The following is a 24,255-nucleotide window of genomic DNA, read 5'->3' as shown; positions in this document are numbered from 1 at the left end:
GATGCTCTGCCCAGGGGGAGGAACCAAACACCCATACCTGTGTATAGTCTGAGGCTCAGAAGGCCACGGGCAGCACCTACCACTGCATTCCCAGAGGACAAGAATTCTTGATAACCACCACTGAACCATCACAGAAAGATCTTTCTACAGGATCTCCGCTTTGACAGAACCACATCCACTGTCACAGCAGACCTCTCGTTAGGGGTAGAAGTGAGCCAAGACACAGACTCCCAATTAACAACATGAAAAGGGTCCTGGTTTATTCCTTATTACAATTCAGTTATCCTGACTCTGCCTACAGCAAGCTCCTACTGTAGGGTCCAACTGCAGAGTCTGACTGCTTGTTATTTCCTGCTGGAATACGACTGCAAGTGTTTCCTTGGCACCTCTGACCACAGGCTTTTACCAAACTACGACTGCAGGCTCCAACAGCAGGTTCCAACCCCACCAGACCCAGGCTGATCTCACAGCAGATGTTCTACAGCAATAGCTCCCTTCCTTGTTTCATTCTTTGTGTTTCTCTGGATCATTCCTTCTTCCTCAGGGGCCCCCTCAGAGTCCCCACCCTGCCCACCTCTTGTATCTCATTATCTTTATTAGCACTGCTGTGACCCATTAAGGGCAAAGCTGTTCCCCTCTTTCGTAATTAAGACAACTGTGGCTGATCAGGGGCGAGGTCCCCTGCAATCCTTTCCTCTGCACCTAGGACCCATCACTCCAATGGGACTGTAGGCACCATTTAATAAGATTGTTACCATCACCTTATAAAGGCGGAGCTCTGGTAGATTGGGGGCTAGAATAACGTGTCTACACTAATATGGTTTTAAGCACTTTATAATATAGGCTATCTTCCTACACCCTTGACCAATAACGTGTCAGGTGGTATCCAAATTCTTTCAGTTTAAGCCAGTGTTGCTGTACTATTGCCTTTATAGTAATTTTCCAAGTAAATCCTAGTTCTGACTTGGAATCACCCACTGGTTTGCTTTCAAACTAGTTCTGAGAAAGAATAAATGTTTCTCAGGCTTAGCTCTTCTCTAAATACAGGAGGAAATCTGGTTTTATAAATGCATCGGGTAACTATATTCCTTACCAATATGAACTAGTGCAGCTGCACTAATACCCATGGAGCTGCACCTTTTAATAACATAAAATTAGTAATAGCATGGTAATATAGCCCAGCAGAGGGTCTGGGCTATAATACCATGCTATTTGGGGCCAGTAGGTCTCATCAGTCCTCCCTTAAGAAAAAAAAAAGGGATGAGATTGAAATGTAAAGAAACTAAACTACCATATTAACTACTATGACTATATCATCTGGTTCATCTTTCAGGCAATTTATGCATGATTTTTAACCTGAAGTGGGCTTGGGTTAGCACGAGAGACACCTACAAACCACACAACAGGGTATTTCATCTATATATTCATCTATGAGACCATTTGATTCACACCATTTCAGCTTTAGCAGGACACATGCTGACTTGGTACACAGCCCCACCCTTAAGACTTTAAACCAGATGTGCAGCAACTGATCAGGAGTGACTTTTCCCAAGCATGTTCTTTCTTCCTGTCGAACTACTTGTTTTAGAGACAGGTCTGCTGAAAGGCTACTGAACTTCACAGTTAAGGAGAATGCAGAGAGAGGAGCTGAAGCAGGATCCCCTGGATCCATGTCAGCCACAGAGAAGCTGTGCTGCTGTTAAACAGCTGATTATTCTGCCAAACATCTGAGAGCATCATTAGTCACACAAATGGTTTGAATTATGATCAAATGAGCAGAGTAACCTGCTGCCACGGAACTCCACGAGTCCTGTTTTCTCAGGTCTCAACATGTGTTACTCAGTGAGAAGCCGTGTCTCCTGGCTCTATTTGATGGCTCCTGCAGGCCAGGGTTTAAAAGTGCCCTTTTCATCCTAAGGACAACCCTTCCTACTGAATTCTTTTACCTGAAGATTGCCCCAGAACATATTTCCACTAGACATGAAGAATTGGTGCAACATTTTCAGGCATCTTTTGTTACTGCACTATCACACACTCTTTTTGATGGCAAGTACATAGATGTGTTGCTGCTTATTTTTTGAAAACAAAATTACAACCAGAAACCAAATCACATTTCCCTGATGATTTGAAGCTCAGTGGTGATAAAAACGAATTAATGAAACCAGTTTGTCATTTTGTTGAGACAGGACCAGGCTGTCTGTGCCACAGAGAGAGTACCAGCACACCAGCCATGAGATTTACTTCCCTCCTTTACATTTTGCTGCAACCAAACCATTTATAGCAAAGAGGCTCTGACATGGCTCAAAATACATCAGCTCAACCTGATTCCAAGAGAAAAAAATATTAAATGCCAATATTTCAAAGCATCAGTCCTCCAGTCCTCTTTCACTTTTGAAGGCTGACACCTGCTGTGATAATACCCAAGGGGGAGTAAATCCCTGCAGTCCAGCAGATGAGAGATTCTTGTATAAGCAAAACCATCAGTTTCAAATTATATTTCCTCTATTGGGTCTCTAAAATCTTTGCTCAGAAATTAAAGTACCCAGATAGGTTCATGCAGAAATGTGGGAATCTCCCATATGTATTTCCTTTTGTCCTGTGAAATAGTTGACTAAATAGGAGTTATTCTGTACAGACTCAACACAGTGGAAAAAATCCCTGCTGTTCTCAATTCAGTGACACTGAAATATTTTATCCTGAGATGCAGAAGAGTGTTTCTGTGCACAATCTTCCCCAAAATTATTGCATGGAAAAGTATCAAGAAATATACAGGCATACTGATGGAAGATTTGTAAGGATGGCCACAAATCAGTGCGTTTTTTCTTAGTTTTACAAATTCTGAAATTAGGAGTTTTGTTCTTCCTTCTGGGAAAAAAATGGTTTTTAAAATCTGAAGGAGAGAAATGACAAATGCAGTGCTGAGACCAGGAACAGTTACACTCATTTAGCCATGACTCAACCACCAAAGAAGCTCCACAGACAACTGCTGTGTCAGCCCTGCCAGACAAGAAATCAGCATCCAGGTTCATTCTGATTAGTGACTTGTGATTTTGTTTTCATTCCTGTTTTCAAACACTTCCTGCAGAGAGCACCTGAACTAGAGTACAGCAGAGCTACAACTACAGCAAGCACCTGCTGAAATGCTATGGATGTTATTTTGTATCATGTGATAAAATCACAACAAACACTACTAGCTTCAGTAACAGTGAGGGCAAGATTTAATCACAATTGCACTCAGGGGTTGGAATTTTCTAAGTGAGAAAGGTCTTCAAATGAAACAAGCAGTTTCAGGAAAAGCATTTCCATTCACAAAAATCTCATTTCTTCCATTTAGAAGAATAAAAAACAAAAGTATCCAGTTCCAAGGGAGATATACTTATTTGAGTTCATCTGAACTACTGCAGTGCCTCCTAAGATTCCAGTTTTCAACTAGGACACCACTGGCAGATCACATCTGTATCATGTACTGGCTTGGAATATTAACTAATATACTGATAATAATTAACATAATACAAAAATACCACTTCTGCCAGGAATCCTTCTGTTGAAAAATGTTTACAGATCATGTTTGATTATTACAGCCTGACATATTGTATTGGGAAGAGGAAGTATATCACAAACAAATAGTGTATTTATAACTTCCAACTCTTACTGTAAGAAGACAGGACAGAACCTCAGTGGGACTAACACCACGGCAGCAAACCTGCACCAGTCAGTGAAATCAGATGACTCCTCCTCTGCCATAATACCTTTCCCTATTGCTGATGAGGAGACTACACAAGAAAATAAAACCACTGATCTTCGTATTCCAGATTACCACAGAAAAATAAAGGTTCTCCCCACTGAGAGACAGAGTTAGTCAGTAGCTGTCTTTTGCACAAACTCACCCTCTCAGTCTTCTTACACTTTCATTACCCAGCTCATACAGTTCACTGCAATTGAGATATGATTGTTTTCATTAATTAGAAGAGATTAGCAATGCCAAAGTCCTCTCCTGACAGAAATAAAGGCACGATCAACAAAATTATACCCACTTAAATAAAGACTTAAAGAGCAACAAATGCCTTGCAAATCTGTCACTAATATATTTTCTGCTCTTGCTGAGTGTTATTATATTTATGGATTTACTATGGCTTCCAAGATGATAACTGCAACTCTTGTTTTTATGAAAGGACATCTGGATCAGGCACATATCCAGAATTAGTATTCTTCTTGCAGCAGAACTCCAACATCTGTTCCATATGCCATTGTGTCATGTATATTGACTAACTTCCAATAGAACTGGATTTTGCAGAGTTTACTATAGTGCTCTTAGAGTGCTCATCAATATGGTTCTCCACTTAGAATTCAAAACCCTACTCAGCATTGAGAAATACAAGCTTACAGCTTTTTTTGTCCCAACAAACCTCTTGCTGTGCAGTTCTGTACATTGTCACAGTCTTTGCATCGCTGTGGTTACAGACAGCAGATATCAGGTTTTGTCTGCAACGGTCTTAAAGAAGGCTGTGTTCCAATGTTTCCAAATGGAGCCCTATATCGGGGCATTTTACTATTAATAATCTGTAACTCCTTGGAGGCATATTTTCCCTGCATAACTTCCTTCCCTGTTTTATTTTTGTTGTGTCTGAATGACCTGGAGCAAATGGCCAGTTCTAAGCAGACTGATAAATCAGCAGTATCTAGATAGAGAATACAATACTGGAGAGGGATTGCCAACAGAACCTCAAAGTAAATAATTTTTATAGCTTCTCTTAAGTTTTTTTCTGACCTTATAGGAAAGTCTCATTACATTTCCCAAACTCCTTTTAATCTGGCAAACAACCAGAGTACTCCTTGCTTTTAATCTTCCATTTTCTTCAGCCCTTCTCATTCGACAGCATAATTTCTTTCAGTCAAAAAGTTTCAAGGAGTGGAGTTGAAAGTTTTATATCAAGAGAGGCCTTTCAACATGCAGGAGTTTTACAAATTAAGATTCTCTGCAGACAGGTAAACATACCCATGCTCTCCTTTGTAGCATCTTTTCCTTCACATATTTCCTGTCTAGTAAAGTTACTCCTCAGTTTTGTTTTCTGCCTTGCATGTAAAACAAATTGATTTTGGCTTTTGGGGACTTAGGGATGCTATCATGTTCTGAGACTTAATGCTGTTTTCCACACAACATCCATAATTCCACCACATATCTACATTCATCTGACACTCACCAGTCTGTCCTAAATGTGGTCTGAAACACTCTGCTCCATGAACTGTTCATCAACAGTTCATCAAACTTCTTATCTTGATCTCACACTCTGTTGAACAAAACTTACAAGTGAGTACTTGTGGGTGTACTGAGGAATTCAAATGGATCAATGTCACACCTACATCTTGTCTCTCCTGCTTGAAGACAAATGTAAGAGCAATGTTTCATTTATTCTCCTTTTTTTTCCTCCTAGAAAGGCTTGACACTGAAGGAAATTTTTAAACTTATTTTCAGCTCCACCAGGGATTTTGCTGAGCAGTGAATCATAAGACATTTATCTTCTCACCCACACAGTGCAGCCGAAGTGCAGCTTGTCTTTTGGTCACCAGTTTCAAAGTGCTCCCAAAAGATTTCTGAACTAGTTTGTCCACTGCTACATCGCTGTCAACCAGAGCTCCCCCCTACACCTAAAACCATGCTGTGTTGTGACTGTACACAGGGATAACCTTGTACTTCATTAGGGCCTTCCATAACTCTCTCCCACGTGCCACTTTCATGTATTTTTCTTCTTACCAGATCTTTGTCAAATGTATTTCCATTTGCCTTCCCCGAGTGTTTCATGCAGCCTGCCTACAGCGTGCTTTATGACTTCCTCCCGTTTTCACTGCACACTTTTCTGCCCTCTTGACAGACAGTCTGTGAGTGGAGCCTGTATCAAAACACAACCACTAATCTTCTGCTACTTTCTTTTGTCCTCACTAAAAGACACGCACTACACATCCCATGCATTGATTCCTCTTACATCAAAACCTCCTAGTAAGTGTGGGAGTATCTTTACAACTCCACTTTGGGTTTTACACATAGTTAGTCTGTCAGCAGCCAAAAACCCAAAATCTGTTGAAAATATGCTTTTATACACACACATTATCATAGCATCTATGGGGACCAGCCAAAATTTCCAAACCAGCAATTAACTTCAGGTGTCTCTAGTAAGATTGTCTGCATGTTGCCCTCCAGAAGCTGAAGGAAAGATGCCACTTCGAGTTTTCTCAGCCCCAACACCTCACCCAGGGAAGGTTGGGGGTACATGACAGCAATTCCCACCAGCAGAGGTTGTGTTTCACTCTCACATCATCAGGGAAAGCTGAGGGTGCATGATGTAGCTCATCAGCTTCCCAATCACCTTCTGCACATTTTGCTAAGGTTTGTGGCTGCATTTTTTTAATGTCTTTTTCAAACAATTTGGCCTTTCACTTGCCATTCTGTTTCATTATAATGATCACCAGAAGAGGAGTAACCTGGTTAATTGAAACCTTAATATCTTTCACTGCCTAACAATGCACAATCAAACAACCAATGTTTAAATACAGCTTGTTAAGGCGTGGGATGGTTTTGTGGAGTTCACCATGCCTTTTTGACCTTTTTTGCCTTTTTTTTTCTGCTCTGCACCTGCTGAGGTAAAAAGGCCTGCAATGGAAGTGTTTTCACCTCAGTAGGGTGAGTGGAAGGATTATGTAAACAATTGTCTGGAAAGAGGGTCCTTGACAGGTCCCATGTTGTCAAATAACAATTGTGACTTGTGCATTTCGAAAGTCATGCTCAGATGGTTTCATCTGAAACCCTCTGGGTAATAGTAGCCTTTTGAGGTTATGATATCTCTGGATAGAATTCAGTAAAAGAAATTCACTTTCAATTGAAGCCCTGGAACACTGCCAGACAGCCCCAACAATGCGATACTTCTCTGAAGAAAATTGGACTGATCCCCCCCACATTTTTTCTCCTCCCCTCTCCATTTCTCTCTTCCATCTTTATTTGTGATTTTAACCTTGTTTGTGGGTTCCTTTTCTTGATATATTTCCTCTCCCAATAAATTTGTAATCCTGAAGCCTTAAAAAACAAAATAAACACTTGGGACTGAAACAGTAGCAGCCAGCAACAGAAAGACATGGACTCCCACAGTAGCGAAGACAAGTCACACTCAATAGCTGACCTTTGCCATGTAAGTGAAAGGAAACAGAATAGAACCTCTGCTCTGGGTGAAGGGGAGATATTATTACAACCACCAGCTTCCTTTTTAAAAAAGTTAGTTAAGGTAGTTATTTACTTCTTTAGTTTAAGAAAGGGGAAAAGCTCACAAAACCTGTCTCACTTCCAGAGGCAAAAGTGTGGGCTTTTTGCTTTGCTTGCCATTGATGACTTGGGATTTTTTTTTTGTTTGTTTTTTTGCATTCCACCCCTCTTTCCCCCTGGATTTAGTAAGCTGTCTGTCCTTTGGGTTTAATCATCTAAGTAGATTAAAGAGTGTGCATAGTTTGGAGGCAGAATGGGGATGGAGAAGATGCATAAAACTTGCCAAAGTAATAATTTTCTCCAATATTTTCTTCATCAATGATCTAGCTCTTGAGCTCTTACTACTACATGTGATTTTCATTTGATTTCCTGACAAGTCAAATGGGCATAGGAAATGCCTTAAAAAAATAAATTTTCTATGCCTTGGAAACAGATCTCTTTGGCAGATTTTGCAAATCAGTTCTACAATGATTTTTTTTTTCTTACATTAGGTTAAGATCTCAAAACCAGTGAAGTAACAGCAATGTTGGAGTTAAAAAAAAAAAATCTGACCTGCTTCCTTTCCCTACAGCATTATTTGTCCTTTTATCTCTCCAAAGCTCACAATCTACACAGGTTCAGATCTGGTCAAGTGTCAGCTGAGAAAACAGGCACGGGGTTGTTGGGGGAAGAGGGTCATTTGTTCTGTACATGGTGTTTTCTTCTGAGCAGCCACATCAAAAGAATGGCAGGAGATGCTCAGACACTGTCTTTTCCAAGAGTCCCAATCAAATTCCTGACTCACAGGGATCCTTGGGATCCACTTGCTCTTTCAAGAGAGCTGCCTGACTGTTGGCATCAAAGCCAAATCTAGAAAACTTCTGAGTGAATCAGTTTAAATCCCACTCTCATTTCAGATCACTACATTTTCTAACTGTTTTCCCTAAATTGTTCTGTACATATTATGAAATAGATGTGATAGGACTCATTTATTTCACAAGAGCAGTTCCAGCTAAAATTCCTTGCAAAGACTTATACAAATTCAGAGTGTCAGCATTAAACACACCCAAACGCAGTTTCCTGCATGAAATTCTTTAGGTACCGCACATGCAAGCAGATGGCAGCTCTGGGTAAATTTGCATCCATAAATATTAAGCAGGGATTACACATCTCTAACATATAAGAGTTTCCACCATGTTTCTCACAGGCACAAGGAAATTAAACAACTGCTCCAAGTTCACCAAACACCTCAGTGACAAAGTGAGGAACAGAAAGCAGGTCTTTTCACTTCCCCTCTCACACCCAGTCCTGAAAATATGTTACCTCCTTAAAATGAAGGCTTGGTGGAGGAGACAGTCCTGGGGGTTAAGGTATCAAGCAAGTACTGGAATAATTAGGTGCATCTCATGATGTTAGATTAAAAAAAAAAAAAATCCTCCTAGCTAGCAGTGTGTATGCTCTCCTTTTCTCACAATGTAAATAAAACACATGCATGTTCATCTGAGGGCAGTGGTGGTTCATTAAAGTATCTGTTGCTGTCCATATATTTGTTCTCTGCCTTTATTCTCATCAGTGCTATTCTCCTAAGAACGTATTTGGACTAAATTTTCCTCTTGTCATTGTATGTAGGTTAGAGAAGAACATCAATTCTCTTCTCAAAACATTTACAAAACCCACTCACTTGTTTAACTTTTATGGACCAACTGTTGCTCTCCAGAAGATTTTTTTCCTCTTGTAGGAAATACTATTTATTCATACATGAAAATATAGTCTTACTACCTGTATAATGCATAGGAGTTTTCAAGGATCAATATTAGAAAACTATATTTAAAAAATACCAAGTTTAATATCACTGCAGAATTACTTTCTTAGCCTTTTCAGTATTTAAAAGATCTTCATTTTGTTATGAGGTAACAAAGTAAATTCAAAGCTCTCCAGGCAGAGCAGTTAATGAATATCCCATCAGCATTCTCCCTATTATTTACCCATCAAGAGTTTTATGATGCTGGAAATGGACAGCTACAGATATTCTCCTAAGTTCTGGGGCAAGGAATGGCAAGGAAGGCTGGGTGTGGTGTTGCTGTATCCACTGGTACATGATGTACTCTGCGGAAAGCCATGGAGCCTGCTCCCTGCCACACCCACAGGGAATGGGGCTGTTCCAGGGTTCTGTAGCACAGACAGCAGTTTCCTGCTCTTCTTCTGGGTGTTTCCAGGATGACAGCCAGCACAGAGACCTTATGTGCTGCAGTATCATGCAGGGCATCTGTGTTAGACATTACTTCTGTGATTCTGGGAAGGCTGAAGAAGTGAGAGTCACTTTGTCACTGTGTCCCAAGCCACTCGGAAGGATTTAGCTTTCTTTGACCTGCCATTTGTAGAGAGCAGATATAAGGGTCCAGCTACCCTTTCATCAGGAAAGGAAGGGCAGTATTTTCTGGAGGATGGCTCCTATTTAGGTACCTCAGAGAAGGGGGAAAGCCTCCACACCTTTCAGCATCCAGGCACTCTAGCTGGCACTGGCTTTTTGAGCAGGGGAATCCTTGGCTTTTGAAAAACACTGCTGCAGATGACACACAACAAACATACAGAGTCAAACATTCATTGGAAACTGCTGCCTCTTGAACACTGATGAAAATCCAGCTGCCTGAATCCTGTATGGCACTGCCACCTCCTTTTTCAATCCTGACCAAGCAGTTCTTATTTCACCAGAGAATGTGAATGGTGTGAAGCTTGCCCTTTCTTCCAAGCTTTTCTGTGTGTGCTTGGCCAAAGCACAAACAGACATATTTAAAAAGAGCAAATGAAAGCAATGCATCATCTACAGCTTGCACAGGCTAACAGCCAAATTTCTCTGTTTACTGCAACTTTTATGCCCAGATAAGTTCCTTTTGGTGTTAAAATAGCATCAGTCACTCCAGAGTGGAGATACAAGGAAACTGAAGATTAGATATATACACATACATTTTGTCACAAGTCCTGGTGTTTGTACCCATTATTCACTTCAATCATAGTTTTAATTGGTTTACATATTACAGGACTGCAGCTTCTGTAGACCGATAAATATATCAATATTGGATGTTAAATAAGAATACTAAAAGGCTCCTCTAATGCATAATTTACTTCATGGCAAACAATCACTTCCTCGCAGATCATCATTATTACAAATTTGGAACCTTACGTGGAATGTGTTTCCTAGTAATTAAAAAAATTAATAAAATATGACTTACATTATGATGTTTAAATTCAAGTTGAGTAGCAGTGTGGGAATGTGCTATTTTCTTAATTGAGTATTAAAACTTGTAAGGGAACATAGCAAGCTCTGAGTTCAAATGTATTTATTTTAATTTTGTTACTTATATCTCAGTAACCACCTCAAATTCCTAGCCCAGGTCAAGAACTCACAGGCCAGAAATTCTGCAGAGCTACCATAAGGAAATGTTCCTGGCATAAAACAGCTTGCAAAAAACCACATGATGGAAAACAGGAAGGTAAAACCATGAGTAACATTATCCACACCTTGAAAAGCAGGGATGGAGATGCAGACTGCTGGAAGTCACAATGACTTAAGCCAGGGAGTCTGAACTGTGGTAAGAAAATGGAACTGAAGCCTCTTAAATGTATCAGCAGATATCATCAATGCTTACAAGGGGAGTATTTCTGGTACTAAAGGTCTCATTAATCTAGTGGAAAAGGCTTGACAAGATCTCATAGCCAGGAGCCAAAGCCAGGCAAGTTCAGACACAAAGGGTGACCATCTCTAAAAAGGGAAAGTAGGCCATTAGAGTTCCAACACTGGCACCTAGAGACACAGTGACTTCTCCAGCTCCTGAAGGCACTAAACAGAGCTAAATGTCTGCCTAAAAAGGTAGAGATTTAACAGAGGAGGTACAACAACACCAAAGAAGGCTTCAAGCATCAACACCTTGTTATCTGAAAGTCTCTCATACCTTTTTTGTGTAGCCTCCCATGGGCAGCTCCCATGCAGCTCTGGCTTTTTCTTCTCCTACCTTTTCTGTGTAGCCTCCATGGGCAGCTCCCGTGCAGCTCTGTCTCTTTCTCTCCTTCTTCTCTCTTCCTTCCACAGTTCCAGCTGACTCCTTCCTGTCTCCAGCACAGCCACCTTACCTTGTCTGTCCCTCATACAATGTTTCACCCTTTGTGTCCCTCCCATGGCCCCCTGTCCCTCCCTCCTCACAGCACGGCCAGCAGACCCCAGGGGGCTCTAAGCAGCAAATTCACCTTTATCACACCTCCAGCTGGGAGGGCAAGGCTGTTCCCACTCTGTGGTAATTAACAGAGCTGCAATACAGCAGGGGCAAGATTGCCTTCAGCACCAGCTCTGTCTGTCGTCCCACAGAGATTCTGTATACCCAAGTACACAGGCCACTTGCAGGAATTGCTCCTCATGTTTCACAGTCTGCTCATACTCAATGTCAAACTCTTCTGATTTTCACTGATTCTCAAATTCCAACCTTTTATCTCAGCTGCTTTATCTCAGAGATCAGGTAACTGCTGAGAACACATCACAAGCTAGACAACAGGAGAGTACCATCAACAGCTGCTGCTGTGAAACCACACAGTGGAAGAGGAACCAGGGAAGAGTGGAGAATGCAGGGGTCTGTTTGCCAAAAACACCATGCCAACAGAACTTGATGTTTTTAATACTGACAGCAGCTGACAAAAAAACATATGTACCCCACCATCCCTTCCTATCAGCTGGGGAGAAAGGATGTCCCTGTCATTCCCTGAATTTACACAGTGAAGGAGACAGTCAACAATACGATCACCTTTGAGAAGTAGCCTAGCACAGGCCAGGAATCCACCACTGAGGTACAAACCAGGAATTACCAGACTGCAAATATTAGCAGTTGCAACCCACATACGCCTGCCTTATGGAAGAAAGCACTCAACAGGTCCTAAAACAAAGATGTCTTGCTCAGGCAGTTTAATAGGCAAAACAATCTCTAGGTCTAGAGGAAAAATCCTGGCTTTAAGAAATTGAAGAAATTCAACAGGGGAGCTGTCACAGCAGCAGAGTTTCCTCTCCAAATTCTCCTGCCAGCTGAGCTACCAACCTGGTATGGGACCTTGAACAGTCTTCACTTCCCCAGGGCTCTCATCAGCCTTTGCATACCTTGGGGAGCCTTGCATGACTTTTGCTTCAATGTGTGCCATGCCCAGCATAGCAGGGCAAGAAGCCCCTGGCACTTCCACAGAACAAATCACTGTTTGTACTGCCAGCACCATTCACAGACCAGTCCTGCACTGGGCTGCACAAGTGCTGCTTTTGGAAACAAAAGTCACGGCAGTGCCATACCAGGAAGGACTGCTCACACGCTGGGGACAGGTGGAACTCTTCTTTGCACCAAACATGGAACAACACTGCACCCCATTCACGTTTCCATAATGCTTCTGAAATCACAGGCATGGCCTTGGCAGAGCTTGGCCTCAAAACTCACCAGTCTCCTGTCCCATATTTGGCCTTCTTCTGAAGTAGCTGTATGGACACTAAGGGAAGGAAGAAAAAAAGCAATACTGTAATGCACAAGAAATTAATGCTGGAGATCAATTTGAGATACAGGTGCACATTTTATTACGGGACAAGACACAGTTTATATATTGCCACTGCAATAGTGTGACCAGCTCAAAGAAATTTAAAAAGGGCAAGTTTCAGAGTCTAGTGGTGCTTTTTAGGTATTTTGGGGGCTGTTTGTTTCTTTGGGGTTTTTTGGTTTTTTGGGGTTTTTTTCTTCAATTCTTTTGGTTTTTTTCCAGATGCCTGTCTAATAACTGACCTTATAAGCTTATTGGGAAATTTTCCCAAGAATGGCTTCCTGATCTGCTATTCGTGCAGCCCACAAGAAAAAAAGTATGTGGTTTCTTTCAAGACAAGGTTTTGGACAGAGCTAGTCTTAAAATATTGAGTTAACTTTCCGCTCCAGTGCCTTGCAGCCCAGTTCTAAATAATGGCCACTGAATGAGAACAGGCAGGGAAGAAACGAGTTTTAATTAGCTGTACAGTGAGTGTCTTTGTCCCACAGATAGATTTGATTATATCACTGATAACCTTCACAGTGTTTGTTATCACATTACACTATGCCATTCTTCAGAGCTGAAGACATTTTCCACACACCCCAAACAGCCTTAGCAGCAGTGAAAAAAACAATATCAGAAGTCCCTTCCAGATGTTTTGGTGGGATTCTTCTGTTTGACTGAGTCCCTTCAGCTGGGATGAAGCCAGGAGAGCTCAGTGGTGGTGCTGCAAGTAGTGAGTGATACCAACACAGATCTGTGCCAGCTGAGTGTTTACATGTTAGTCTGTAAACCTGTTTATGCAGTTGTATGGGGTACATGAAGTGCTTTACATTAATTCCTGGGAATACCATCTGGTAGCTACAGACCAATGTATTCTGCATAAACTCAGACAAGAAATATCAGCACTGGTACTACCTGACATGTTGACACCTTGAGGCATCATCCACTATAATTCTACATACCCTAAGCTGTCACAGAATTGGTCAAGCCATGGGAAAAAAAAACCCCTCAAAAATAGCAAGTTGTTTTGGCCTGACTTCAGCCCTTCCACTGAACTGTTGTGCACTTGTGAGAAGTAAACTCGTACTAAGCTTTACTCCCCTTGCTAGTGGCTTGCATATGGCACCAGGTAAGGAGAAAATCAGAATCTGTTCTACAATAATACTGGGAACAAAAAGGGTTTGGATCCAGAAGAAGGCTTTTTATACAAAGGTAAGTGGTCTTGCAAATAAGCATAGGCAACTTGGACCATACATTTCCAGTTATTGCCAAGAACAAAGCCTTCCTGCTGTACTTAGACAAGTAGCTCTAATTTAGTAGGGCTCAGACAGCAGCCACTGACCACGGGATTCCTTCTCACATTCCAAATCAGGGAAATGAGAACCTGCTCCACAAACCATAAGATACGACAGCTCAGATCCTCACAGCCCACACAGCAGCTTATACTGCAGGCATAACTTCACTGGGGGACTAGCTCCAGTTCACAGCAGGACAGCTGAGGCCAAAATCATGCACTGCCACCTCACCTTTTCAGGGCTGCTGGGATAGGTGGCATCTTCACTGTGCTTGCAAGGAGGCTGGATCCAGGCGTGTGTTATCTGCTGCAAAGCTGGTACATGTGGTGATGAGCAGAGAATGAGCTCAAGTGTAATAATTAGCAGAAAATAAATCTGTAATAATATAGACATATCCTAAAATGTGACTGAGTCACATTTTGTTTATACTCATGGCTTCATCAATCCATTGGCATCGTGACGTCCCTGGGGGAAGAAGAAAATAATGGCCAGTAAAATCCCTGGACAAAGCACAGATTTCCTGCACTGTCAGGTGCATATTCCTTTGTGGGACTCAGGGAAAAAGATTTTCTGTTCTGTTCCCTGTATACCCAAATACAGACATACCAAGCAAGGAGTAAAAAAATCACACCTTCAACTTTTTACTTCCTGAGTTTTGGCTGCTGTTTCTTCTCATGGCAACACATCATTGTACTTCCTCACACACACTTCATAAGGCTGGATTATTGCTGATTTACATATATTGGCAGGAAGACTGGGCAGAAGTTTCTCCTCCTGGTCTCCCCTCCCTGCTGAGGCACCCATTTCTCCACGTTTCCCACCTGAGATTCTCCAAATCCCTTTTTTTTCCAGAATTCAGTGAGGCACTAGCTCAGATAAAGTGGGACCAGGGCTTCTGAACCAGTGGGGGTATCACACGCTTGTCTCTTGTAAGAGGCAGCCAGGACAGCTATTCTGAGGACAGGGACAACATCCTGCTCCTGTCAGCCAGCCTTGCTGTTTCTCAGAGAATACAAGGACCCAGCAGCCCTAATGGATGCCTGACAGGCACACACACACTCCTGACTGCACCCTGCTGTTGTAGATAGTACAGGGTGGTCCAGCCTCAACAGCTACAGGGGATGTGTTTGGGTTTTCAATTTCTCTTCCTGCTTTCCCCACCATGGGCTGCATCCTGCCTCTCCCACCCCAGCAGCAGCCAGCCCTGTCCTCTCCCAGTACAGCAGGGAAACCTCCCACCAACACCAGCAATGAGGCACTGCCATGGGCACGATGGATGCTGGGCAGAATCCCTTGCACATCTGCCCCTCAGTAGCAACTAATTCTGCCCCAAAAACACACACACACCTCCTGTCAACAGCCCCAGCATTTTGGCTCTGTGTTGGAGGACAAGTTCAGCTGCTGGAATGTACAGTTGTAGCTCCAACAGCTGTTCCCCATCTCCTCCAGGGAAGAAGCTGGAGGGCGGATGGATCAGAGCAGAAGCCTGGAACTGGCCCTCAGGCCACCAGCTGGACCACGTGGAACGCTTGCAGCTCACATCTCTGATGGTGCAGGGCAAGGCCACCCCTTCAGCCGAGGACTTGCAGGTACTCATATCTGTAACACACATCCAGCATCTAGTCAGATTTCATACATTCAGCTTTTATTACCAAGTTCTGTTTATGAAACCATTCTGAATCACCATCCCTTTTTTCTAGGCAGAGGTTTTAAAGTTTTGCCTTTTCACACAGTGAAGAAACTAATTATTTTCTGGTCTCCCCCTTCTTCCTGGCGCTGCTTTTCCATTAACTCTTCTACACAGCTGTGTCTGTTGGTTTGCATTAACTATTCTCTCAATCTTTCTCTCTTCCTGAAGAATCAAAAAACTGTTCTGGAGAAAACCAGATTTGAACTGAAGTCAACAGAGAAGCACCAGTTCTGGGATCATGCAGCTCCTTAAGCATCAGTTTGAAGCTATCTGCCTAAGACTTTTAACTCCTTGGAGCAGACCTACTGATTGCCAAGACCAAATACTCATTTTCATCCTAGTGCTATGCATATTTATTACTCTTCTTTTTAAAACTAGAAATTGCTGTGAAGAAAAAGCAAAGCATACAGCTAAGATCACAAATACAGCAAATAATTAATCACTTGGGATTTAATACACCTCTCTGCAAATGTTTCTCTCATATAAAGCCCTTTGGCACACTGACAAGTGAGGTAAATCAAATAGCAAAATAGTTTGGTCATTGCAAGGTGGGGGAAAAGGATTCAGCTGAGATGTAAATTCCAACTTCAAAAGGAGGAACACTTTCTCTCAGCCTTGTAACATCACATAGCATATTTTAATCATCTGAAACACCCTAAAAGGCACGATTTTGCAACATCATCTGTTGAGTGGATCATTAGAAACTTACAAAACCCAAGATATCTTCAGTCTGGAGTAAGATTTGCCAGTAAAAGTCATCATATGCTTCAGCCATTTTCATACACACATTCATTCAAATCCTGAAAAAGCTTTTCATGCCAATTCCAGAATTATTACTATTACAAGAAATGTTTTGCTGAAAAAATAGGCAGAACCACCAACTGCTCTATTATACCTTGAGCTGAAGTATGAGCCTTCACTTACAGGAAAAGTTACCGAGAATTTTCAGACTTCAAGCAAGGTGATACCCTGAAACTCTTCCCAGCTTTAACACATTTCCATTACTGCAGAATAATTCCAGTATATTCTTTTGTTAGAGACTGGACCCTTTAAAACTGCTCCCTAATTATACAGAGGAGTTTTTAATATCTCCTCCTCTCCTTTTTGCCCCCGTTCCAGTGGTTTTGCCATTGCTTGTATTGCTGATTGAGCCTTTGTGAGCAGCACTTTGACCACACATTTGGCTCTTTACTTGATCTGTCCCACATCAGAACATACTGCTTGGGCCTTCAAAAACAATTTGCTAGAAACTAAAATGACCTAAAAATACATATGGCTGCAAAGAATTGGATTAGTACCGGAGTACAGGAAATCAGAATGTTATATTCTAATGAGTTGGCAGATAGTTCACGATCATGATAAATTTTGTACTCTAGTTGACACATTTTCAAATGTTAATGTCCTCTAGAGGAATAAACTGTGTTGTAATGACTGGAATAATGGCTTCAAAGGTGAGCATTTGCCTTATGATTGTTTCAAACCCTGGCACTCAATGTACATAGGTGTTAGGCTACGCACTCTACAAAAAGGAAATAATTAGCATCGTATAATGAAAAAAGACAAGGTTTACAAGAAAAGAGGCTGTGAAGATCTCAGTCATGGAGAGAACAGCCTCCTTCATCAGTGTGAAACAATAGCTAATCAAGTGCTGTACATAACACAGCAAGACAAGCACTTGCAGGCATCCCAAGAGCCACGATGTTCTGGACAATTGCAAGTGTCTTGGTGGCTGCAGGGTTTTGGCAGAAGTGAAACTCCTGTATTCTGCTTCGTCTCTCCCACCCTTTCCCCTCCACACTCACTGTGAGCTGGGTGGCTCAGGGGAAGGACCACAGACTGCACAAAAGAAATAAGGGGAAAGTTGTGCTGTACATTGAGTTTCATGGCAGCCAGTAACCAATGCAAGAAAGGCATGCACTGAGAAACAAGGAACACTTAAAGAGTCTCCAGTTTTGGATTGTAACAAAGGATTTGGATTTTTTGTCTTGTGAACCACGGGCTCCTTACAGTCCAGGGCTGTAACTCCACACTTTCCCTTGATGCTCCCACATTCTCTGCTCACAACATGAACACACATAAATACTGAAGTCTAAGCCAGCCTAAACACTTGCACACTGACAACACCAGTACTCCTGCAGAACCAGGAACATTCCCTAGACTTCTTTTTGTGGGTATACAGCTCCCCTTCAGGTATTTTCTCAGTACCCAAAAGTTCCCATGCACAGCCATGAAGCAGCATTCTCCTCTAGCAAGAAGGAGGCAACCCTACTTGTCAATCCAAGTGGAATTAACCCAGTTTGCATGCAGTGATGATCCCATGGTCACGAATATATCCTGTTGTCCTCTTTACAGTGTCTTGTGTTTTCAATGCCATCATAATTTATGCCTTCCCAAGAAGGGCAGAATCATCTGCTGAACAGCAGTCATGGCCTTATTTGCTCAGCTATTGCGTAATCCTACCTTTGCCCCCGTAACATTTCTTCAGAAGTGTCCTCTGTCAAGAGTCGCTCTGCAATCAACATTGCTGACCATGTGTTATTAATTAAGTAATTTTACAAAATTAGAAATACAAATCACATTGTTTTCAACCAAAATAATGATCTACCAATTATTCTGCCAACAGAAATGACTTGTAGCTTTTGGCAGGTCTTTTCCCTTTGGCCATTGTTTTCTTAGTTATTAACAAGGTTACAGTTGGTCCTTTTGATTAAAAAGCTTTTTGGCCAGAATCACTGCTATGGGAAAACAAAACCTGAAATTCAATATGCTTCTAGAATCCTTTTGAAATTTGACCTCAGTACCAATGAGGGAGGAAGGTGAGGGGCCACAGGGGACATACTCTGTTAAAAAAAAAAAAAAAAAAGAGTATTTTGTGTTCACTAGTCTTCCTGTAAGGCACACACCATATTACTTAGAAGCTGACTGCAACAGCTTCAAACTCCTAAAAAATATAAATTATTTCATGGAGTTTACAAGCTGGGATAAGGCTACATAGTGAGGTGTATCTCCATGACTCATTCAAGCCACGTTATCCACACAGACCTAGAAGATTCTTTCAGTTCCTGTAAAGTAAAATAAAATTCAGGACAACAGAATCCATGGCTTTCTTGAACCAGAAAAGAATTTATGAACATATACAAAAAACTATCATAAAAAACATATTATTTTTAATATGGCCAAAATGACAATATAATTTAAGAACTAAATTTCAACACAACATCTGATTCTGCTAAACCTACCAACAAAATCTATCCTTGTCCTTTTGCATTTAGCACTAAGGGTTCTATGCAAGTAGTTTAATCTTAGAAAGATTACTTAGAAGGTAAAAAGTGTGCAACAGGGTGGTGGTGTGGTACTCACATGGGTAAAGCTGAGTCTCCAGGCCTCCAGCAAAATTAAACTTCTCTGCATATGAGAGCCTGCAGAAGTAGGGACAGGCTTCACCTTCTGTGCAATACTGCAATAAATAAAAATAATTTTTAAAAATTAAAAAAAAAGAGGAAGTGCAGAAGAAAGCTGTACTTTGCCTGCCTCTTTCAAAAGCGGTTATTAATGTTGTGATGCTGTGAGGGTCAGCATCAGAGAGGGACAGAAACGTGAAGTAGCAGAAACACACAAAAGGAAAAAGAGCATTTCCAGATTTCTCTATGAACTGGCTTGTTCCAGGTACAACAGATTTGATGTTTAAGCAAGTGTGTTAGGCACTTCAAGCTTGGAAGATTTTAAGGTTTGTGTATAATTAACTAAACAATTCAGAAAATGGTGCACAGGGGTATCAGCTTTGCATATCAGCAAAGGATCAAGCCTACCCTTCTCCATTGTTCTGCCCTCTTGCTCTGAAAGAGCAAGTGCAAATAAAATATCCAAACAGCAACCACATGAAAACATAATTTTCAATAAATAACAGACTAAATCTTGAACAAGATAAATTGAAGGGGGCTGGGTATTATTTTTCCCTTTTGAATTTCACCAATATTTACACTCAGTGATTTACCCCAACTAAACATCTGGCACTGAAAAAGAACGCAGCACTATTTGTTGTAATTAGAGCTCTAGCAAACAGCACATTCCTGTATGCAAGTTACTTCAGCAGCTTTCCTATCTCAGCCTTTGCCTATTCCCACTAACAGTCCTGGTAAAGGTACTGTTAGCCATCTGAGAGCTTTTCCCATCCTCAGGCATGCAGTTTGAATAAATGCTATCTCTTCTGCACGGTGCAAAGGCCTGGGAGCGAACCAAAAAATCCCTTAAAAACTCCTCCAGAGCCAGTTCACTCATGCCACTCTTGGCTGGGGGTTAGGGCAGGGAGGGAAACAAGAAAAAACAAAGCAAAGCAAAACAAGACAAAATAAAATAATGAAGTCCTTCAAAATTAACCCTTTAGGCGAAGATACTGGCCGGCCAATGTTGAATGTTACCATTCTGACTGCAGAGACAGTAAGGCTAAAATTAAGTTATGGTGTAATCTTGCTTGACATTAGAAGAGAAAGATCATGCATTTCAAGACTTCTCACTGTTAGTAAGATTTATGCAATTCTGCACCAGTGACACTCACAGAATGTGCATTATGCTTGGCAATAGGCCTGCAATGCAGCTATTACTCCATCACATAACACAGAAACCGTGTCACACCTGCAAAGCCTATGACAAATGACATTTCATTAACTTTGCAAACTGCTGGATCATTTTCCAGGTTACATGTCAGCCCGGCCATAATAGTCCTTTCAACAGTCTATCATGAATAGAAAGTCACTAAAGTGTCCCAAATATTCCAGGGAGTAAATATTTCTTAATTTGTTAATGATAAAGTTCTATGTCAGTTAGATGTAATGTGGTAAAAGCCTATCATTAAAGATCCTAGGCCACACAAATTTAGAATGGTATTTCCCACTGCTTGTTTTGTCATCTCCCCACCACTCTCTCATATTTATTTAATTTTTTACTGTTTCATGTGACGAGCAGAGTGGCCCAGTACATTTCCCACCATCTGCTTTCATGGCAAACAGTCTTTCCAGGTATTTCAGCCCCTTGATGATTCCGTGGGATCAACAAATCAAACTGTGAGGTTTTACAAACATGAAAATGTCAGCAGAAGAACACAGGACGTAACACCTCAGGTGCTTTCTTTCCAAATAAAATTCTTTCTCCCCCAGTCTGTTTCAGCTTAGTTACAACCAGACCCCACTTGGATCATACATATTACAGATGTACGTGGACACCGGTCTGTGTTGTTGGTAGAGAAGGGATTCTAAAACAGCTCTTTGTAGAACACTTGTCCATGCTTTGCTCACTGTCACTTCTGCTGTCCTGAGTAATTGCACTTCTCACTGCTCTCGTGGAAGGAGAGGTGGGAATTATAAAGCTGAGCACATCTTCAACAGCTTCGCTACACGAAGGCTTGAGACTGACCCAGACCTCCTCGTGAAACTTAATACAGCTTAGACCATGGCCTGCAACAGGATCCCACAAGTGTGCAAGGCTCTGCAGGCAGCAGATCCAGGTGAAATTCAGCTCCTGAGGGCATTAACTGCACCCACTGGCCTCACAAAAACCTAGGGAGGGAGACAGCATTCACCCCAGTCTACGATTACTTCTCCAGCACCTGACAGTCCCAGAGTGAAAGTCCTAGAGCACTCCTGGTGTGGGAAAACACTTGCAATAAACAGGCAGGTTCCCCTTTTGCTTAGCCAGAGCAGAACCTGCCTGGAGCAAGGGCAGAGTCTGGCTCTTCATGTGGACATGCCAGTCCATCAATCTCCAGTCAAGCTTATCCTGGAGAAGTTATCAGGAACACCACAACCCTTCCCAGTCTGTCCCTTCTGAATGATATCCAGATGCCCATCAGACCACAGCTTATACACAGCACTGTCAGCAAGCACCTGTGGATCCTCCCACAGCGTGTGGGCTGGCCCTCTACGCCATCTCATTTTACATTTAGATATCAGAGCCTGCCCCTTGCTCTGGGCCTTGCTCAGCCACAGAGGAATTCAGTCAGGATTAAGCTGCATGAGCTGTGAAGTCAGAGAGCTGCCAGGTCTCTGTCAGTGTCTGTTGGCTTCTCAAGGAATCATGCTGGCAACATTTATGACTGTAATGAAAAGCTATTTGCATCTTGAAAGCAAGGAGCAAACAAAATTTCAATATTCCCTAACTGCAACCTCTGGGGCCAACTGAGGACATGTTTCTCTTAGGAGCATTCCAATTTTGAATTTGACAAATTGTAAACAACCCATTTCTAGGGTACAGGAACAACAAAATGCAGGTGATAATGTGTCAACATCATGTTGCTCTTCCCTAAGGAAAGCAAACTCCATGGGCAAAAGCACAGCTTTGCAATTGTAAATACACCTACACCTAAGACTCACACTGCCTACACTGCTCTGTGAGCTGCAAGTTACATCTCAGAGCTTTTGGAAAAAATATCTGAAAGCAGCCTGTGATGTACAGATGGCCCATAAAAATTAGTCTTATGTATTGTGCTGATTTACTTAAAACAGGCTGTTCTATTTTGGATTGGCTCAGAAGGTTCTGCATCGAACATCATCACAATGATCTAAACTAGGTATTGATTGATTCATGTCCTTTTACCTTAAAACATACTGTGTCAGGCTTCATCCATTAATTTTGTTCTGTTTAGGAGTTTAGGTTTGTGTGTGTCTGTATTACTATTGTATTTCAGCTACATACTCTACAGTAAATAATCTTAATGATCAAATGACAGGCTTCATATCTCTCTGAGCAGAGTTCATCTGATTTATTAAAGTGACACCAGACATTTACTCAAGGAGTAAACAGAGCTGACATTATAGGATGATCTCTGAGGGGAACACTCCAAGGTAAATACTGAGGAGAAAGAGGGTTTATGCATTCCATTTCTTTGTATTTCTTGCCTAATTTTTTCCTTTCTTATTTTTAATGTTCTTATTAGTATCTTTGGTGATTTTTAGGCAGTAATCTGCAAAAGGGAGCCCTTTTAAATACCTTTAACTGTCAGTTTTAGACAGAAAAAGACTATCTGGTTGAATCTGGAGAAGAATCTGGACAAACATCTGGAGAAGCCCAATGACTCTTTGTCTGAAATCACAGTCTCAGTGAAACTTGCTCTGCAGTGGGATCCTGCCTTTAAGAGGGAATCACTGACAGCCTCTGCCTGAATCTCCTCATCTCTAGTGACTACTTAAAAATGGGATTGTTGCCTTTCATCCCCTCAAAATATCAGCCAGATTTTCTTCTTAGGAGCCTGTGCTTGTATTTGTCAATAAGAACAAAAGGGAAACAAGAGGAAAGAGGGGAGCAATATGTATTAAAAGTGATGAATCTTCCAGTCTAACCACAAGTCCGAAATTGTCTCTTATGACATACAGACAAAATGACACGTGGATTGGAATGACCTGACCCAGCAATCCTGCCCCTTCTCTGAATGACAGTAAGAAGCTCTGTAGCTCACTTTGAGCAGCCAATTAAATTAAAAGTCAAGATAAATACTCTGTTATTTGCATACAAAAGAAGCCTTACCCTCTTCAAATCTGGGACAACATGTTCTGTTTCAAGACCCTACTCTGGTGACCATGTATCCCTGCCCTCAAGAGCCTGAAAATGACTTTTCTATACTCACTGACCAAAGCCAACAGAAAAGGAAATGTATTACTGTTGATTTTTAAATCACAAGCAAGAGCCCAGCAGAGTAAGATGCCTTTGAAGAGGGGAAACAAAACGTCAGGGCCAAGAGGGTCACAAGGAACTTCTTTACAGCTTTCAGTTTCACAGAGATGATGGTGTGGTGACAGCAGGGAGAAGGTATACCCTCAGAAAATGAAACAATACCCACAGGCAGGTCTGTACAAAAGGCCAGGTCTGGCATGAGGCACAGAGCAGGAGAGGCAAGAGCACCCAGCAGGCAACTCTAAGTGGTCCAGCAGCAAGCAAGCAATACCTTCTCTCAGCTTTTTCTGACACGCTTTGACAGTCCTTGAACAAAGGTGAAGCCATGCCAAACAGCTCTCACTCTGTCAAAAAGAAAATGCCTCACGCTTGTACACAGCGAAAGGGAGAAGTCCTTGGAAGTGCTTTATCTTTTCAGCTAAAATTTGGATAAAATGCTGCTGAAAACTGTAACTTTGCCTTTCAAGACTGTTCCATCTGCAGCGCGGCCCCACACATGAAGGTCCACATCTGCAGCTGGCATAATTCAAAGTAATGCTCCTTCAGCCAGTACTGATGTGAAGAGCACTTATGGCTTCAAACTTAAAGGCCTCACTGCCATAAACACTAAAGACAACTAGAAAATTATATTTCACTATAACCAACAAGTTAACCTGATTCTGTCATGAAAAAATGTCTGTTTCCTTGACTCATCCATCATCAAGGCATAATAAACTTACAATCTAAATTATATCAATTCAAATGATTCTGCCAATCTTTCCTTAATGGATTTAATTTAATAATAGTTTAAAACTTTCCATGCCTGTCCATAGTAGACAATAATAGTAACAATGGATTCATAG

The 24,255-nt window shown here is 41.6% G+C and overlaps 1 long non-coding RNA gene across 11 annotated transcripts in view; it reads right to left on the bottom strand.

Annotated features, from left to right (window-relative positions):
• LOC134547506 (uncharacterized) overlaps positions 1 to 19,989 on the bottom strand; it is a 465,000-nt gene extending 445,011 nt beyond the window's left edge. For 10 of the 11 annotated variants that reach the window (XR_010079493.1, XR_010079492.1, XR_010079494.1 and 7 more), the window contains exons 1-4: positions 19,112 to 19,989; positions 15,409 to 15,660; positions 14,293 to 14,526; positions 12,691 to 12,739 (exon numbers count right to left, since the gene is read on the bottom strand). This is a non-coding gene — a long non-coding RNA (uncharacterized LOC134547506). The other variant, XR_010079491.1, reaches the window with a different exon arrangement.
• Positions 19,990 to 24,255: the final 4,266 nt, after the last annotated feature.

The sequence above is a fragment of the Prinia subflava genome, chromosome 2 (genome assembly GCF_021018805.1).
Source record: "Prinia subflava isolate CZ2003 ecotype Zambia chromosome 2, Cam_Psub_1.2, whole genome shotgun sequence".
Classification (NCBI taxonomy): domain Eukaryota; kingdom Metazoa; phylum Chordata; class Aves; order Passeriformes; family Cisticolidae; genus Prinia; species Prinia subflava.
Note: the sequence above shows the minus strand (reverse complement) of the source record. Positions and strands in the feature narration are given on the sequence as shown.